The 19947-nt window shown below is 45.4% G+C and overlaps 1 long non-coding RNA gene across 1 annotated transcript in view; it reads right to left on the bottom strand.

The window, feature by feature from the left end:
- Window positions 1-10200, bottom strand: part of LOC112547268 (uncharacterized) — a 108145-nt gene extending 97945 nt beyond the window's left edge. The window contains exons 1-2 of the long non-coding RNA XR_003091005.3: window positions 9992-10200; window positions 1462-1569 (exon numbers count right to left, since the gene is read on the bottom strand). This is a non-coding gene — a long non-coding RNA (uncharacterized LOC112547268). The remainder of the gene's footprint in view (window positions 1-1461; window positions 1570-9991) is intronic.
- Between the last annotated feature and the right edge of the window lie 9747 nt (window positions 10201-19947).

The following is a 19947-nucleotide window of genomic DNA, read 5'->3' as shown; positions in this document are numbered from 1 at the left end:
GGACAGAGATCCCTGCTTCTGTTGAACTCAGAAACTCTTATAGTCAAGTAAAAATGACAATTTGCTTCCTTAGGCAAATTGCAGCGTTGGTTCATGCGAATTCCTCTTAGAGAAGTTCAACAAGGGGAAGAACGTTACTGCATTGTGACTGTTGTAGTGCCTAATATTAGTCTCTTTCTATGAGGAAATTGAAGGTCCTTGAGGTAGTGGCAAAAAGCAGTAGCCTTACCTGTCCCCATCATCAATACCGCATTGCAACATTGCAGGCAGGGGTTACCCCACTCATGATTATTTTCTGTGGATTTGGGGTCAGGACAGATAGGTTCCTTACCATGCCCTAAATACTAGAGATGAGTGAGGCTGCCACTCTGTAAGACAGATGTACAGGCCCATGCACATATCTGGTAAGTGAAAAGGTACCTGAAACCTGCTGTGGGCAAGATATGCTGGACTGGTGTGTTGAATTGTGGATCTGAATATCATGTAATCCAAATATCAGCCTCTTTGCCCCTTAAAAACAGTGCAAGATTAATAGTACAAGTAAGCCAGGCTTTGTTTTTTGCAGAAATGGCACAGCAGTTCAGGGTTACCAGCTCTCATGATTTCATGGAGAACTTCACAGTATGGCATTTGTCTAAAAGTGCCAGTTCCTGGAGTCATAGGATTATATGACAAGCTTCAAGTTTCATTAAAGAGAGTTTAAGTGTCTATCCATCAGTTTTGTGGAGAACAGCTTAAGAACATGAGCCATAAATGCTCTGACACTAAAAAGCAATTTAAAAAAAAAAGATTTTGGCCCCTGATTTAATTTTTGGACACACAAAATTGGTTGTATCTCCCAGCATTGTCAATATACAGACTTTGTACCAGCAAAGTGGAAACAACCCAACACACATGTACACATAAAGACATGCAAGAAAATTGCCTAAAATGTGAAAAACAGTGCTTCAATGTAAACCAGTGCCATATAATGCAGCCAAATTTCACATACGAGCTTCCACAATCCATCGTGTGTGTGTGTGTGTGTGTGTGTGTGTGTGTGTGTGTGTGTGTGTGTGTGTGTGTAAAAAAAATAAAACAATAGACCAAAGATGTTCACAGTCAGCTTTTGCATAGAGGGCAGTACCCAATGGCAGATCTCATGTCCCGGACTGAAGAAGGAAAGAATACCATGGAGTGACCTTTCTCTTGGGTAAGCCAAGAGAAAAGATAAAAGGTTGAAGCAGAAGTTACCTCTTATCCATATACTCATGTTTTCAGTATTCACAGGAAAATGAGTCTGGGCACAGTGTGTGTCAGGAATCCACCCCCCAGGTAGGGGTATGGAGAACAGTAGAAAAGCCTCCTTCATTGGGAGTGCATGAGAAAAGGTGGGGGATTACCCAGAGGGTTGTTGGGGAAGCACCCAAGATGCCATGGTCCCAATCTTCAGTTTGCCCAATTCTTCCCCAAGTGACTTACAGTGAAGTCTTTTTGAATGGTCCAGATACTCTCCCCTCAAGGCACTTTCTGAAATGACCCATTCATTGTCCCCATCTTCATTCTTTAGTAGGATCAGCAGTCAACGATCTGAAAGACAGAGTGACCATCACACTAATGACATTTTCTAAAATGATACTAAATAGGGAAGCTGAAAACACTCACAAAGCCAGGGAAATACCACAAAGGAACTTAAACACAACTAAAACTTGAGCATAAAATAAAACAAAACTTGACTTGGGAAAAAAAGCAAACCACTACATCTGTGAAGGAGAGAGAATAATCCAAAGCATGTGTACTTCATCACTACTGGACTGAGAGAAAGAGAATTAAAACAAATGAAATCTTGTTTTTCATGTAACCTGGTCACAGATTGCTATCCAGATAGAGTTCTGAAGGACAGTAGAAAAGGTTTTGTTAATTAAGGGTTCATTTGTGACTTTAATCATCAGCCTTATATTAAGAGAATTACAAAGATCCACTGCCCCTGTGGGAGCTCTGTGAGGCCTTGTGCCTCATGAAGACACAAGCCCAGATGTTCAAAAAAGTTCAGAGTGTTGCATATTAGACTACTCTGGGGAAAAAATCTGACTATGATTGTCACTGTTTGAATTGTTGAGCTCTTTTGCAAATAACCTGCAACCACCCTGAAAGCTGCCAAGCGTGCATGTGCGGTGGAAAGGAGGAGACAAGACCACCTTGCTATGTAGGCTGCTCTCCTTTTACACAGGGCTAACGGAAGAGAGGAGAGACTGGATTTTCCAGAAAAAGATTCATTGTTGCAAATTGCTGAGGAGTCTCAATTCTCATCAGCATCAAATGAAGAATGGTAAGACCTTGTTAAATCTGGAGTGCCCAGCACTTCATAGAATCAAGCCTCAATTGTAAACCAATTCCAACTGGTCTATGCTATGTATGTTCAACTCAGAAGGCCGTAAATGTTCTAAACTGTGTGAAAAGTGTTATTAAAAGAATTATGCTTACTATGACAATATACAGTAGCACCATCTGGACCATGCTTTTGATTTTTGGGGGTGGGGGGGGGGAGAATAACTAGTTCTACCCTGTTTTTAGCAGGCACATACTACCTTAGTAATTGGGTGAAACTCAGAGCTAACTGAAGCAGTCCTAATATTAAAAAAATAGGACAAGTTTAAGATCTAAGTATGATGTTTTCAATGGCATGAACTAAGACGTTTTCCCCCTGCTCTAACAGAGCTCACATTATCCACCTTGCAATATTCTTTGTTTGACATTTTCTAAATGTTTAGTACGTTTTTAAACTGGGCAAAGATTTTGGCTCAAAGCAGTTGGGATCAGCTATTCTAGCTAAAAGTGAAACATTCCAAGAGACTTGACTTAGAGCTGACTACTTGAAAAAATTCTAGGAAGTTTCCTGGCAGTGGGGAACTGAAAGGGAAATTCAGATCTCTCTTTACTCAGAAAGTGGCAGCCTGCACTAGGACATCTAAATACCATGAAAACTCATTGCATTAAAGCATACTACTTTTGTGTTATTGTAAACTAGAGATGTTAAAATGATTAACTGATTAAATGTTAGCACTTAACTAGTTAACTACGTAATATAAGGCCTGCTGTGGGATCCTGCCACCCAGACCAGGCCGCTCTGGTATGGTGTGGCTGGCCAACCTGGTATGGTGTGGCTGGCCACCTCCAAAGTTCACCAGCAAGGGCAAGTTAACTGGCAAGCCTTATACTTGCTAGTTAACATCCCTACCATACACAAATCAGTACCTCTTCCTAAGTTCTTGATCAAATCCCATACCTCTTTGGAGAACACAGAACTCTAGTTTCCAGTTTGGAAACCAATTGTACTTTTCCCATGCAATAAATCCAGAAGTTATTTGCAGTGCTGTGGTAGCCACATTGGTCCCAAGGTATGAGAAATTAAAAAGGTAGGTGGAGGTAAATCTCTTTCATGAAACCAGCTTCTCTTGGTGAAGAGCTCCAGTTCCAGAGCTTGTAACAATCACCAACCGAAGCTGGCCCACTTAGAGAGACTCCCTATAAGAGAGACAAAGTTGGTGAGGTAAAGTGTGGCATTTACTAGTTGTATTACAGTACCCGATAGGTTCCATGAGGTCAGGGCCGCACTATGGCAGGCACTGTACAAGTCTGACATTCGCACATTTGGCTGCCACAATAGGGATTGAGCTGGGCCTCCAAAAGCTAACAGCACAAGCACCTAGGCTACGTCTACACTGGCATGATTTTCCAGAAATGCTTAAAACGGAACAGTTTTCCATTATAAGTATTTCCATAAAAAGCGCTTCTACATTGGCAGGATGCTTTTCCAGAAAAGCACTTTTTCCGGAAAAGCGTCTGTGCCAATGTAGACACGCTTTTACGCAAAAAAGCCCCGATTGTCATTTTCGCGATCGGGGCTTTTATGCGGAAAAGAAATCTGTGCTGTCTACACTTGCCCTTTTCCGGAACAGTTTTCTGGAAAAGGACTTTTGCCCGAACGGGAGCAGCATAGTTTTTTCAGAAAAGCACTGATGATTTTACAGTAGATTGTCAGTGCTTTTCCGGAAATTCAAGGGGCCAGTGTAGACAGCTGGCAAGTTATTCCGGAAAAGCGGCTGATTTTCCGGAATAAGTGGCCAGTGTAGACACAGCCCTACAGTTTGTGACAGAGCTCTGTAGCTAGTGATCATAAAACAGACTCCCACTCTTTGTAGACTGACACAAAGGAGGACTTGGAGCACACATCCATCAGCAGAGCACACAGACACAGCAAGGCAACAGAGCCTGCCGCAGAGAGCTTAAGTATTTCGCCACTGACCCAAACAGGAAATGGTACAGAGCCACCTTGCCCCCAAGGAGCTCAGGGAAATGATCGTCACAGGATATGCAATCCTTTATTCTGGGGGGCATATAGCATGCAATCTTCAAGCACTAGAGTTTCTAGCATAAAACATACATTTGAGGAGCTGCAGGAAGCTTCAGGAAACTCATCCCCTTCCTCTCCCCACACATACTTATAGGTGCCCATTATAGCCGACCCCTCAATAAGTAAAAAAAGCTAGAAACAAACCCTTTCCATAAGGGTCAATGTGAATCCACTGAAAAACCTGGGCACACCCAGCAAGATGAAATTTACAGAACCCCAGGTAAAATTATACCCATTCCACCCTTTTAAGAGCCAAACATAAATAGATTATACCCATTCCGCCATCACAGTCCAAAAAGCAAGTTTTTAAGAGCAGATGTATACCACTACAGTACCTAGAGCAACAATATCCAGCAAAAATCACCTGCTTGACTTCATGAGGAAGAAAAGGATTGGGAGGGAAAACAACTAGCTCCCTTTTCATCCTTATCAACCTTCTATAAGCCTATATGTGCTTTGATTCAGACAAAAAGACTCAACTTACAGCTTCCTTTAGTATATCCCTTTTATTTCCCACAGCTGGGTCAGTCCTGCTGCCTTGCAAATTCCTGCACTCAGTACAAGCATCTGTGATCCTCCTTACCTGAAGGAGAATTAACTTCTTCTTTGCTATGCCCTATACATGCTCTGTCTGTTCCACTACACCGAGGATATCCCCACCTCAATATCCAAAGTCTCTGACCCTGCAGTGAGGTTTGCATGGGCACAAAACTCTGAACACGTGGGGCTCACTGCAAGTTTGGGCAAATGGTATCTGCCTTCCCTCACATAATTCAAATTATGCAAACTGACTAGCATGCTGTGCTCATTATTTATTTCAGGAACCAGAATAAGCATTGCCAACAAAGTGTAAAAGACATACCTATTGGTCATATAGTGTTACCTTTCTCATTGCTGATACTGTATTTTTGCAGTAAAATGTGTGTGGGAGGGAGGCTAGGGGAAAGTAGGGGCATTCAGATGAGTACATTCACACATTTTAAGACCAAAAGGGGAAGGTTGGATTGGAATACCAGTGGTGATAGAATTTCCTTCAGTACTTTTTCTATTGAGTCCAATATTTTTGGTTCACTAAAGCTAAGCTCTGGAAAGGTATGCAGTATTGGTATCTGAAGATTTCAAGAGATGGAGGATCCACCACAAATTAAAAGATCCAAAGATAACATATTGTGGGATGGCTGGGTTAGGATCTGAGCTCTTACCTTTTATAATCAAAGAAAATGGCTTGTCTCCACACACCAAATAAAAAGCCCCTTCATGACTCACTAAACATAGATTTTTCTGATATTTAACTCACTCCTCTGTAGCATCAAAATACTTGGGATAGTATGTTTATCAAAGATATTAATAGGGGAAATGTGTGTATGAAGCCCTTTGCTACACTGCCTCATTGCTACACTATATTCCAATCTGCTCTAAGGAGGCAATAAAGTGAGACTTGGCAATTGAATAAGGAGTAGTGTAGGAGGAGAAACTCCCTGTCTTATTTCATGTAAAGAGGTAAGAAAGACTGTTTTTAAAGTGCTACACCAAATTGAAGCCTGGCATTCATTTCAATTAAGAAAGTAAACTGATTCCAATGCTTTGTGCATAATTACTTTTAAAATAGCTTGTGTCTTAGAACATCCTCACACTGGAGTTACTTCACCGAACAGATTATGATGCCCAGGCTGATGTGCAGCAGCTGGGGGACAGAAAGGAGAGTTTTTAAAAAAGATTCAGCTACTTTTTGAACTGAGTGTTACTCTGGCAATTTGCCTGTCTAAAGAAAAACAATGCTATGTTGTGTCAAATTATTTTTAATATTGTACATAGACCCGAATTTTCTGGCAGGGCAGTCAAATAGGAATAGAGCCTGTTAATTAACATGTATTGTATAGTAATCATAATAATAATTAATAATACCTCTGAGGATTGGAAAAATGAGGTTTTGAGGCCTATAAATGCCCTTTCTGGAGTCTGAAGCTCCACTTTTAGATCTGATTCTTTTCTTGCACTTGCTCTTAGACCTAAATCTTGCAAACTCATAAGCATATGTGTGACCTTATGCATACGAAAAGTTCCATTGCATGCAGTGGGACCGTAGCCAGACATATTCACAAACCTAAGTATTTGCAAGCCTGAGATCACTGAGTGTGAGTCCTGCTTTAGCTGAAGAGGACTCCTTTTCACAAACACACCACACAAATTCTGTGGGAATTTGCATATCAACTTCCGATCTCACTTTTGAAAGAGGATCTTTCGAAAGTGAAAGTAGTCTGGATGTGTTTTTTTGCAGAAAAACCTCTTTTTCGAAAAAAACGCATGAACTTCCTTTTTTAAGGAAGAACAGTTTTTTTCCAAAAAAGGGTTTTTCCCCCCGAAAAAAACTGCATCCAGATTACTTTCAATTTTGAAAGATGCTCTTTTGAAAGGGAGATAGGAAAAAGATGCGCAAATTCCATAGGATTTGCTTATCCTCTTTCGAAAATTCTACATAGTCTAGACATAGCCTAAGAGTAAAAGATGTGTCTTTATATTTCTCCTCAGATGCCATATATAAATAGTTCCACTTTTGGCAGATGTGGTCACTTCAGAGATCAAAATAACCAACTGGATCACTGAGTGCAATGGATTTTTATTCACTGTGAAAAAGAAAACAAAAAATATTTCGTCTGGAAAAGGGGGACCTTCCTTTTAACTAAATGTTTCAAATTAGAAAATCAGTCTATATTTGTGCAGAGCTATGAAAACAAAATATTGTTAGAAGTGTGAAGTATTATTTCTACAATATAGAACTTGACAAGCAGTAAAGAGGATAGATTAGTTTTACCCCACAACTTAGTTCATGCCACAGAGTTCATCTCTTTATCAGTGAAGCAGAGCTCTAAAACCACACACAAATGGTTCATTCAGCAATGTGTTACACAATTATGATAGCAACAGAAGAGCCTCAAGAGTGTTAAAGTGAAGTTCAGATTCACTTGTCCTGTATTGCTTATCAGAAACTCTTCCAAACTTCTTCAGCCTACAAAGGATGAAAATTGTTGAAAATGCAATGCACATATCCTCTGTTGTGTTATTTCTTTTCCTTCCTGCTTCTGGTTAGACCAGAAATACCACAAGAACAACATTTTTCACTGGCAGACCGGCCACATTTTCTGCTTTTCCCAGTAATCAACTACTTTTATGCCTTTAATACTGGCTTACTGGGAAACCCTACCAATTAACTATTTCTAGTGCCAGGCTGTAAGCTTAGTCAGCAGGGGTTGAAGTTTGGGGGATTTGATATGAAATCAGATAGTGATTGGCATGTGATAAGAAACAGCCTAAAAAACAGTAAAATATTTAAAGGGGCACAGTCATTTCAAAACTGGTCAACTTTACCAGAAAGAATCAGTTTGATTTTGCTAAAATTAAACTGCTTCTTTTTTCCCCACTGCAAATTTTTATCTGTCTGTGAGGGTTCCGGGTGCGATCACCCCCTCTCAGCCCGAGAGGGGGGGTCTGCGGACCCTTCCGGCCTCCTTTGGTCCTTGGCTGTGCCCTGGGTCCTCGCCTTGGGACCCGCGCCTTCGGGTGCGATCACCCCCTCCCGGGCAGAAGGGGGGGTCGGCAAACCCTAAAAATAGTTACCCGTCCCTGCGGGAGGGGGCCGACGCCCCGAGTTCGAGCCTTCCCCTCGGCGAGGGGTACGACTTGCCCTTCGTCTTTGCTATAATTATCGTTATTAGGCACGGGATGCACCCCCAGGAGCGGGAGGGGGACCCGGTCCCACCCTCTCTCCGGGTCCCAGCCCGGGGCCCTAAGCATCGGGGTCTGCTAGTGCCCCAACGCGGTGGAGGGGGGATCACTCCCTCCGTAACCCGTCCACCCACGGTCGCCAAAAGCGCCCTGCCCCGGGCTCCTTCCTCCCTTCGGGTGCCTCCTGTGGGTGGTGCCCCGCGTCACCGTTCCTACCCTGGTTCGGCGGTCCCAGGCGCCCGATGTCTGGGTGAAGTCTCCGGGGGAGGTTCCCTGGGCCCGGTCCGCTCCCGGTTGTCCCATTCCCTTCTGGTCCGGCGCGGCGGGGCTCACCCGTCGTCCGAGGAGGGGCTGACGGACCTCCAGGGGCAGTGGCTGTCCCGGAGGCCCCGGGACCAGCGCCGGGCCGACAGCCGCGTGGCGTGGCGCTCGAGATCCGTCCTGTGGTGGGGGCTACTCCTCCGCCACTGCGAGAAGTCTGCCCCCTGCCCCGCCGGTGGCGGGTCCTTTTGAATCGGCCCGCCGCGCCGGCCGCCGGCCGGGGCCCCGCCCCTTCCAGGCACGTCCCAGCGTGCGTCCCTGCCGGACGGCCGCCTCCCTCCGCCCTGCCCTCGCCGTGCAGGGCCTCAGGAGAAGGGCCGTGTTTGTGCTGCCGGTGCAGGCGCGGTGGTAGCGCGCCGGTCCTCCGCCCCCTCCGGCCTGCGCTGGGGGAGTGCTGGGGGATTCGGGCCCAGCTGCCGGCCCCCTGCTGGCAGGGGCTCCAACTGTCTCACCCCTGGATCAGTGACGGCCCGTCACACTGTCTATTAAGCACATTTTACTGCTTTAGGGATTTCTTTTAAAAATATTTTGTCTCCTCTTTTGGCTATGCAAAAAAAAACCATGACAAGGGACAAATGACTAGGTCAGTGTTTCTCAATGTGTTCCACAGGCCTGGTTTGGGAAAGCTGCTGATGGGCCTCTGCTTCTTTGTTTTCCTAAGGGATCCATAGCCACAGAGGCTTGCAGTTCCCATTGGCTCCGGTTAACCATTTCCAGGCAAGAGAAGTCACAGGAAGTGATAGCCTAGGCCACACCACTTCCTGTGGCTCCCCTTGCCTGGAAACGATGAACCAGAGCCAACAGGAGCTGCGAAGCTCCATGGTTACTGACCCTCTAGGTAAACAAAATGGCAAGGGGACATCAGCAGCTTTCCCAAAGCGGGTTCATGGAACACTTTGAGAAACACTGGACTAGGTCATCACACTGGGGAACTGATCATTTACAAGTGCTGCCAAATACTCAAAGGGCCTGACTCTCCCCCTTCCTTAGATCCTTGTGTCAGTAGTACCTTGAATTCTTAATGCCATCTGACAGTCTTCAATTTGGGGCTTTCATGACATGGAAAATGTCTTGAAATTCCTTTAAAATATGGTATTACTGCTTTATGCTACCTCCGAAAATACATGTGTATCCCTTCTGCCAGGTAGGCCCGGCAGCAACCAGGGCTGGGTTCAATATCTAGGGGTCCATCTCACACAGAACTGGCTCGAGCCCCCACCCAGTAACCTGGGAAATTCACACACCCCTGGGTGCCTCTGAGAGGCAATGCTTCCCCACTCGCAAGCACAGAGTCTGAGTGTAGGAAAGAAACATTTAATGAAACAGAGAGAAGTCATATGGCATTAACTTGGGAAAATACCACAAACAGAGTTCATAGCCCAAACCACGAGCTGAGGCCCCCCCCAGCCAAGAATCACCCGAAGTCCCAAAGTCCGACACCCCAAAAGTCTCTGTCCCTTGTCAGTGCTGCCCAGAGTCCAAAAGTTCACCTGCCAAGTTTATCTCCCAACCTGGGTGAAAAGAGGGGCAGGGGGATTGATAGGGGCACCTTACATGGTCCGAGGCTGATGGCCCCACCTCTCCGTAGGGTTTAACATGAACCACTTCGCCACGCTCCATCAGCTGTCTCATTCCATTCCTCTGGATGCTTCGCTGGTCGCCTGCCACCGCTCCTACTGGCCACTTGTCCCCACTGGCTGCTTCGTGGGTAGCCTGCCGCCGCTCCTACTGGCTGCGCCGTGCTGCTGATCGCCTGCCGCCGCTCCTACCGGCCACCTGCCAGTCATTCCCACCAGCCATTCCGCTGGCCGCCGCCGCTCCTACCGGCCGCCTGCCAGTCATTCCTGCCAGCTGCTTTGCTGGCTGCGACAGGTCTGGTTCCCAGCCAAACCAGTGATTTCAGCTCTTAGTGATTTCATCACCTAGACTGGCAAAATATTCCAGCTTCCACTGGACTAGCAAAAAGACTCCTCATGGAGTTTGCTTTAGGTCTGTCCTTAAAACAGAGGGGGAAAGGGGCAGGTTGAGCCAGTATGACTCCAGTGCTTGCAGGAGAGACACCATCCTTATAAGAGGTCTCCAGGAGAGGCATAAGGATCTTGCACAAAAGGGTTTTTTTTGTACAAAACAGACGTGGCTACTCTTTTCACCTTCATATTCAGATTATATATTTCTCCCCATGTCCTGACCCACATACACACAGAATCTTTATCTAATTTTATCAGTGGTAACCTGTGCATTTATTCAGATTAAACTGGAAATTACTACTCCTTTATCCAAATTTAAACCTGGCAGTAAATGTAAATAAAAAGTATTTTGATACAAAGGATTCACACAGCACAGTCCTATGTTTGGGAGGGTGTGAGATAGGAATAGCTTTGAAAGGAGTCCAGCATAAAATCTCTTCTATATGATATTGTGTGACCTGGCCAATATAAACTGGGTATAGGACCATAGCCTCAACCCTACCCTCTCCTCCTGTCTCTTTGGAGCAAAGATTCTATATGCACTAGCTGTGGACTGTTCCTTATCTCCCTAAGAACCAGCCCCGTCCTTGTGCCCAGTACTTGTTCTAAGGCTAAAGAGGGAACTAAGAAAATGGAAGATATTTTGCACCTTTTGCACCCTCTTGAATATCCAGAGAAAGTTGGATACCATCTTCCTCTGCATACACTTTTAAAGGTCTTGCAGAGCAAAGGAAAACAGAGAAGCTTTCTACAAGCAAAGATGTACAGGTAGAAAACTACTTACTACATTGTGGGTTTGTCCTTAACTTTATCAGCAATTATTCCTTGGATGGAGAACTAACCACATAGGATATGTCTACACATCAAAGTTAATCATATAGGGTATGTCTACACTACAGCGCTAATTCAAACTAACTTAGTTCGAATTAGTTAATTCAAACTAAGCTAATTCGAACTAACGCATCCAGACTAAAAAACTAGTTCGAATTAGCGTTTTGCTAATTTGAACTAGCATGTCCACATTAAGTGGACCCTGAACAGGGCTTAAGGATGGCCGGAAGCAGTGCCGGCAGGGCATCAGATGAGGATTTAGAGCGTGGAGCTGCTGCCTCAGGCTAGCTGAGGGCTGTGCTTAAAGGGACCCGACCCCCACCCTGGACAGACAGTTCTCAAGGATGCCCCGCTTGCAAAGCAGTCCTGTCTTGGAGTGCCCTGAGTGCCCACACTGGGCACATCACAGAACTTGGCCATCAGACCGGCTGCACTTGCCGCAGGCTGCCATCTGGGGAGAGGGGGCAATTGGGAGGCTGCAGGAGAACTTCCACCCCCAGAAGCCCGCAGAGCCAGCCCAGTCCTCCCCATCGGGGGCTCATACCCCATTCCTCCCTCACCTCCTTCCACTTACCCTTCCCTAGCCCCCCTTCCTGATGTACAAAATAAAGAAAACGTGTGTTCAAAAATAGAATCTCTCTTTATTGAACAAAACTGGGGGAGACTGGGAAAAGGAGGTGGGAGAGGGGAAGAGAGAGGGTGGGAGAGGGGAGGGCAACTAAAATGATCAGAGGTTTGGAACAGGTCCCATATGAAGAGAGGCTAAAGAGACTGGGACTTTTCAGTTTAGAAAAGAGGAGACTGAGGGGGGATAGGATAGAGGTCTATAAAAGCATGAATGGGGTGGAGAGGGTGCATCAAGAAAAGTTCTTCATTAGTTCCCATAATAGAAGGACTAGAGGACACCAAAGGAAAGGAATGGGTAGCAGGCTTCAAACTAGTAACAGAAAGTAGTTCTTCACAAAGCAAAGAGTCAACCTGTGGAACTCCTTGCTGCAGGAGGCTGTGAAGGTTAGAACTAGAACAGAGTTTAAAGAGAAGTGAGATAAAGTCATGGAGGTTGGGTCCATGGAGTGGTATTAGCCAGGGGGTAGCAGTGGTGTCCCTGCCCAAAGTTTGTGGAAGGCTGGAGAGGGATGGCACGAGACAAATGGCTTGGTCACTGTCTTCAGTCCATCCCCTCCAGGGTCCCTAGGGTTGGCCGCTGTCGGCAGACAGGCTACTGGGCTAGATGGACCTTTGGTCTGACCCAGTACGGCCATTGTAAGCTCAGGGCTCAGGGGCTCAGTGGACCACCTTGATTTTCATGCACACCTGCTCCTGGGTGGCCAGGATGGCAGCTCTCCTGCCCTAGATGGCCACTTTCCTGTGCCTAGTGCAGAGGTCATGGACGAGGTCCACGATGTCCGCACTAGACCAGGCGGATGCTCGCCTCTTGCGGTCTCGGGCAAGCTCCCGGGAGCCGCCAGCCTGGTTCCAGGAAGAAGGGGAGGGCTGGGGGGGCATCGGGTGGCTGGCTCGAGTCGTGCCAGGTGCAGGGTCTGCTGGCTGGGTGCTGGCAGGCTTGCACCTGGCACGGGCACCGTAGCCAGCCCGTGCCCCTTTAAGGAGTCCGGGGCTGGGAGGGGGGCAATAGAGTTTCCCTGGTGTTGGCCAGAGTGGCCACCAGGGAAAGCTGGGGAGGGCTAGCCTCCCACTAGTTCGAATTAAGGGGCTACACACCCCTTAATTCGAACTAGTAAGTTCGAACTAGGCTTAGTCCTCATACAATGTGGTTTACCTAGTTCAAACTAAGCGCTCCGTTAGTTCGAATTAACTTTGTAGTGTAGACATACATATATAGTAGCCCAGTGTCTGAGAGTCTGTAACGCCGAAATGCTGGCTGTTCCCTCTGGGAGGCCTATGCTGCATGGGAAGTGCGGGGCCCAAACGGCCGCTTGCGCCGCTTGCTCCCCTGCAGCGGCCCGGCTGAGCAGTGCAGAAGTCAGCCGAGTGCCACGGTTGGAGGTGAAGGGGGGGCGGGCGGTGACGTTCGGCATGACAGCAGCTCTAGGCTCCACTCCCTATCTGTGAATGTCACCGCCCCGCCCCCCTTCGCCTCCCACCATGGCGCTTTGCTGACTTCTGCGCTGCTCAGCCAGGCCATCATGTGAGAGCAAGAGGCGCAAGCGACCATTTGGGCTCCACACCCCCCATGCAGCACGGGGAGTGCAGAGCCCAAACGGCCATTTGGGCTCTGCGGTCCCCCGAGTGAGAGGCAGGAGGAGGAGGAGAAGTGAAAGAGAGAGACAGAGAGAAAGGCAGGAGGCAGAGGAGAGCTGAGGGGGAGGGAGGCAGTAGGAGGAGGAAGAGAGAGAGAGAGAGACGGAGCGAGAGACCGGAGGCTCAAGAGAGAAGACCGACATCGAGGAGAGACCTGAAAATCCCGTCTTATGACGGGCTAATTGGCTAGTTTGAAATAACAGCCATTATTTCGAATTAACTTTCCTAGCGTCTACACAGCCAAACCACTATTTCGAAATAAATTTGAAACAGCCGAGCGCTTATTTCGAATTTGGAAAAACCTCATTCTATGAGGAAAAGCACCAAATTAGAAATAGCTCATTCGAAATAAGCGCTGTGTAGACGCTTATTTCAAAATAGGGGGCCTCCAGCCCTTCCCAGTGTGCCCTGGTGGCCACTCTTGGCCAAACCAGGAAAACTCATCTCCTCTTCCCCAGTCCTGGAGCCCTTTGAGGGGCAGACTCTGGCCACACTGCATGTGCCAGCCCCAGGCCTGCCAGTGGTCGCTGCCCCTGACCCAGTGGCCCCACAATTAGCCGAGCAGCCAGTGCCAGCCAGCTAGCCATCCACTGCTTCCTGGGCCCAGTCAAAATTAATTTTAAAAATGCCCAGCAGGTAGATTAGTTTTTTAAAATAAAAAGATGGAAATTCAGTAAAGATGAGAGAAGGACATAGCTGGATGATCTATAACCAGGGAGACAGTAAGGAGCCAAGAAAGTCTTTCCCCATCTCTGCTCCCAGGACCAGAGCTGGTTAACAACTGGAGGGTCATCACTGAGAGGAAAAGGTGCAGCATCAGAAACTCAAGGGACCACCACCTACAATGTGTTCTTGGGAGCTGTTATAAACTTCCTTCTCCCCATCTCTCCTGAATAAGCAGGTGCACACACATTTTTGCTACCACTGGAAAGTAATTAATTGCATGGTCCCTTTTTGGGGGAATCAGGATTTGCAAAGTTCAAAGAAGACAGAGAGCTCCTCTGTGCTCCCACATGATTGCAGCTGTCTGTGCAATACCCCGTCTGTGGTCAAGCAGAGGATTTCAGTCACCAATATGTTCACGCCATGAGCATTAAATTCATTTTTTATTTTAAATAATCTAGATGACGTATGGAAAGTCAATGGAAACTTCATCGAAGGATCTAAGGCTTAGTCTACTCTGCAGGGCTTTTGCACAAAAGCCGTTTGCAGAAAAGTTTGTGCGCAAAAACTTCTTGAGCAAAAGCTCATCCAGACCTCTTGGATGCTCTTGCACAAGAAAGTTCTGATGGCCATTCACTGTAGATTCTCTTGCACAAAAACGCACTTGAGCTGTGGATGCTTTGCGGGTTTTTGTGCATAATGTAGTGTAGATATAGCCTTGGGCTACGTCTACACTGGCCCCTTTTCCGGAAGGGGCATGTAAATTTCACTAGTCGTCGTAGGGAAATCCGCGGGGGATTTAAATATCCCCCGCGGCATTTAAATAAAAATGTCCGCCGCTTTTTTCCGGCTTTTAAAAAAGCCGGAAAAGAGCGTCTAGACTGGCCCCGATCCTCCGGAAAAAGTGCCCTTTTCCGGAGGCTCTTATTCTTACTTTGAAGTAGGAATAAGAGCCTCCGGAAAAGGGCACTTTTTCCGGAGGATCGGGGCCAGTCTAGACGCTCTTTTCCGGCTTTTTTAAAAGCCGGAAAAAAGCGGCGGACATTTTTATTTAAATGCCGCGGGGGATATTTAAATCCCCCGCGGATTTCCCTACGACGACTAGTGAAATTTACATGCCCCTTCCGGAAAAGGGGCCAGTGTAGACGTAGCCATGAAGTTTCTGTCTTTAAGGAAAATCAGAGGGCTAAAGCCTGATATTCAGTATTAAATGGCTTTAAAGGTATGCAAAATCTTAACACGCACCTATGGTGCCAAAGTACTGGATGTTTGTATTTTAATTGGCTATGACAAAGTTTTACTGTTTGCCTAATGTAATATATTTTGATAATGCTGCCTCTCTGGTCAATGAAGTTATTTGTGCACTCCTACAGCATACCGAGCAGCTTCCCGATGAATCACTTTCCCGCCTTCCTCTGAGACACCGAGAAATGATTATGACAGCAGCAAGTAGGTGATGAATTCAATTTGTCCTTCATGCTCGAGGCTGCACAGTAAATCATGGTACAGTTAGTCACCAGTGCGCAGAGCCGGGAAGTACATTAAGGTTCCCTGCAATTACTGTCTCTCTTTCATTGTATTGCATATTCTCTGGGTTTCAATTTACCCATCTTTACAGATGCTATCACTCCCTTTTCCAGCATTTCCATCACTTCCTCTTCTTTTCATTATCCTAGAAATGTTGAAACTGTAATTTGCACTAGATTTTTGTGTTTAGCTACTTATAAATCTCTCTTTATACTAAACAACCTTAAATGATCCGAGTCTCCTATAAATTGGGAAGTGAGACGAGGCTTTTAATTTTTATTTGCCAGCAGTTATGCTGGTGAATTAACCATGTCAATAAATTATGACCATTATTCCCAGCAATTGCTTCATACACCACCCAATGGTACATTAGTCTCCTGTAATGAACTATTTAGAAGCCTCGCCTCCCTCTTCCTTCTACACTCATCAGCTTCTGTGTAGCAACCTTTACCAGGAAGCATGCTAGGTTACAAATTCCAGCCTAGGATTCAGAGCAACCCAGTATCCAGGGCAGGTGGCAGTAAACACGAATAAATGAGAACCAACTGACACAAGTTAATATGACCAGGACCTAGAATAGTCTTAGAATCTGTGCAGTTGCCCCAGAAAAGATAAAAATCTCTAGATTAGGAGAATAAATCCACACAAACTTTCAAGTATCAGTTATCAGAGGATGCAAATAATCCAAATACTAATGCATAGAAATACAAGCTACTCATATATGGTCCTTCAGTACAGGCAACACTATGTGCAGTGATTATTGATTTTGGAATATGCCGCTGGACTTCCCAGCTGAACTTTCAGCTTTTGCTGCTGTGCTGTCAATTAAAGTTTAACTGAACAGAAGACTCAGTGCAGTGACCTTGTGCAGAAACAGAACATCCCGTCACCAAGAATCCCTGCTGTGCATAACGGATTGTTACTGTAAGCAGCCGAAGAAGACAATGTTGCATCATGTTCATAATGGAATAGTACAGCCTGAAGATAAAGTATTAACACTAGACTCCAGTCCAAAATAGAAATTTGAATTTTGGTAGAGCAGCAAAATCAAGTTAAAGAGTCAATATTGAAAGGTAAGGTACCATTGTGTGCACGCACGCATGTGCACACACACACACACACACACACACACACACACACACACACACACACACACATCTTGTAAATATTTCCAAAAGTTTGTTTGATTGTTTGTTTGTCCCGAAAGATCTCTGAAATGGTAAGAGCTAGAAACACCAAATTTTGAACAGATACTACTTATTTCCTAACTCAAATAACTGGATTGGTTATATCTCAAAATTGGGTCCCCCAGTTCCCCCAGACCTCCAAATGGGCCCCCTGATAATTAGCTTTTAAGTAGAGCCTGATCATAGAAACACAAAATTTTGCACGTCTACTCCTGATTTCATAACTCAAATAACAGGATTGGTTATATCTCGAAATCAGGTCCCCCTCAGCCCCAATTGGGCCCCCACAACCCCAACTGGGCCACTAATTAGCTTTTAGTAGCATCTGATCATAGGCATTTGCTGGACTCTTCTATTAAGCATGTCACATAAACTTCAACTATGAGATCGTTTCCGTATGATAAAAGAAAAAGTATTTCCAATAAAATATGTTATGTTAACGTAATTTACATAGTTCATTCACCACACCTTTTGTTATTAAGAAATGAGTTAAATGTAAATGCGTTTAGTAAGCACATCACTAGCTATGTTAATTTCCAATAAAATATGCTGTTAATGTCATTGACGTTGTTCATTCATCACACCTTTTACTATATTTCCCGTGGGCGATGTCAGGTACTTCTGCTAGTATATATATAAAGATCACTTTTAGAGATCTTAAGTAATGGTAGTGAATATGCTGAATGTTGGACCTCCACACAGGAGTAAATTTCACCCTCACTAACTAACCTTAAAGTAGTCTAGGCCTCTAAAGTCAAAGGGTATGTCTACACTACCACCCTAGTTCGAACTAGGGTGGTTAATGTAGGCAACCGAAGTTGCAAATGAAGCCCGGGATTTAAATATTCCGGGCTTCATTTGCATCTTGCCGGGTGCCGCCATTTTTAAAGCCCCGGTAGTTCGGACTCCGTGCCCGCGGCTACACGCGGCATGGAGTAGGTAGTTCGGATTAGGCTTTCTATTCCGAACTACCGTTACTCCTCGTGGAACGAGGTGTACCAGTAGTTCGGAATAGGAAGCCTAATCCGAACTACCTACTCTATGCCGCGTGTAGCCACGGGCACGGTGTCCGAACTACCGGGGCTTTAAAAATGGCGGCACCCGTCCCGGGCTTCATTTGCAACTTCAGTTGCCTACATTAACCACCCTAGTTCGAACTAGGGTGGTAGTGTAGACATACCCAAATGGCCAGAGCAAGACTTCCACTGACCCCAGTGAGAGTGGAACAAGCCTATCAAACAACATTGATTTAAATGAAGCAGATGGAGTTAGTACAGAGATTAAATCTGCTTAATATGTTCACACTATTAATGGTCAATACAAAACATAGTATTAGCAATGTAGGGTTAAGATTTCAAACTTGGGAGCCACGTAAATCTATTGGTGCTCAGTTCTGCATTTGCACTCTCAAGGCACATTTATACTTAAAGCAAGATAGACGCTCTGGAGGTCAATCTTTTAGCAATCTATTTATTGGGTCTAGTACAGACTTTTAAATCAAATGCTAAGGGCAGTCTCCACTGGTATTTGATACACCTCCTTCTGCAAGGAATACGGAAGCCAACAGGAGCATGTGCTCCCCTCAGACTCTTGCTGTGTGGGTGCTGTCACAACACGGCTTAAGGTAAGCTGTCTCCCGCTATGCATTTTGCATAGCTGGAGTTACGTACCTTAAGCCAATCTGCCTGGTCTAATATAAACCAGGCCTTAGCTCTCTGTTTAGGTTTTGCCAGGGCTCGACAAATCCATGTATCTACTTGCCCGTGGCAAGTAGATTTCAGCTGGTCGCCCCGTTCACCGGTGGTGCACACATGTGCAGTGCTGGTCTGGCGCATGCACGGTGTGGGGCTGGCAAGTGGATTTTGCCACAGTTTGTCGAGCCCTGGGTATTGCAATATAATTTCTAAGTGCTTCAATGCTGATTTGAGTGCTGAAATACAGAACTAGGCACTGTAAGTTATGTTCACATCTTTAAAAAGTATTCTCACAATGTTCCTAAGGAGATGATACAAAAGAGAAAAAGATTGCAGTCCACTCTATTTGAGGATGTAGTCTGTATATCAGAGAAATGTGTATTTCAAATGAGCACTGGAAAAACAGCATAATGAAAACATTTTCTGAGTGGTTTTTGTTTTGCAATATTAACAGTACAGGCCTTGTATGAACTTAAAGATTGTACCCTTCCCTTATGAGTCATAATTCCACATTTTGCTCTAAGATCACCTTCTATGAAGTTTGTAAGACATTAAACCAAGCATGCAGTCCATCCAAAACCAGGCTAACTCATATTTAAACACTTCAGGGAGTAGCTGAGTTAGCTTGTACAGGATAAACTTAAAAAACAACAAATAGTCTGGTGGCACTTTAAAGACTAACAAAACATGAAGATGGTATAATGAGCTTTCGTGGGCATAGCCCACTTGTGCTGTGCCCACGAAAGTTCATGATCCCATCTACATATTTTGTTAGTCTTTAAAGTGCTACCTGACTATTTGTTGTTTTTTAAGTTTATCACATTTAACCATAAGGAATGTGATATATAGGCATGTATGTGCAACAACTAGTGCAGGTAGCATTCTTAGCTAAGCAAGGAAGTATACTTCTACAATGTTAGAAAGCTCCATCAGTGTCACTGTATAACAGAACAGCAGTTTCAAGAACCCTGAAGTACAGGGCTCCTTTGCTAAGATGGGCAAAAACTGAAAGCTGTTTCATTACAGTAAGAATAACTTAACTAGGTCATTATAGTTAGTTAGTTAGTTAGTTTAGTTCACACTTAGGCTACGTCTACACTGGCCCCTCTTCCGGAAGGGGCATGTAAATTTCAAGAGTCGTCGTAGGGAAATCCGCGGGGGATTTAAATATCCCCCGCGGCATTTAAATAAAAATGTCCGCCGCTTTTTTCCGGCTTTTAAAAAAGCCGGAAAAGAGCGTCTAGACTGGCCCCGATCCTCCGGAAAAAGTGCCCTTTTCCGGAGGCTCTTATTCTTACTTTGAAGTAGGAATAAGAGCCTCCGGAAAAGGGCACTTTTTCCGGAGGATCGGGGCCAGTCTAGACGCTCTTTTCCGGCTT

Source organism: Pelodiscus sinensis, chromosome 6 (genome assembly GCF_052426305.1).
Source record: "Pelodiscus sinensis isolate ZL-2025 chromosome 6, ASM5242630v1, whole genome shotgun sequence".
Taxonomy (NCBI): Eukaryota; Metazoa; Chordata; order Testudines; family Trionychidae; genus Pelodiscus; species Pelodiscus sinensis.
The sequence above is the reverse complement of the archived record's forward strand: the minus strand, read 5'-3'. Positions and strand labels throughout refer to the sequence as shown.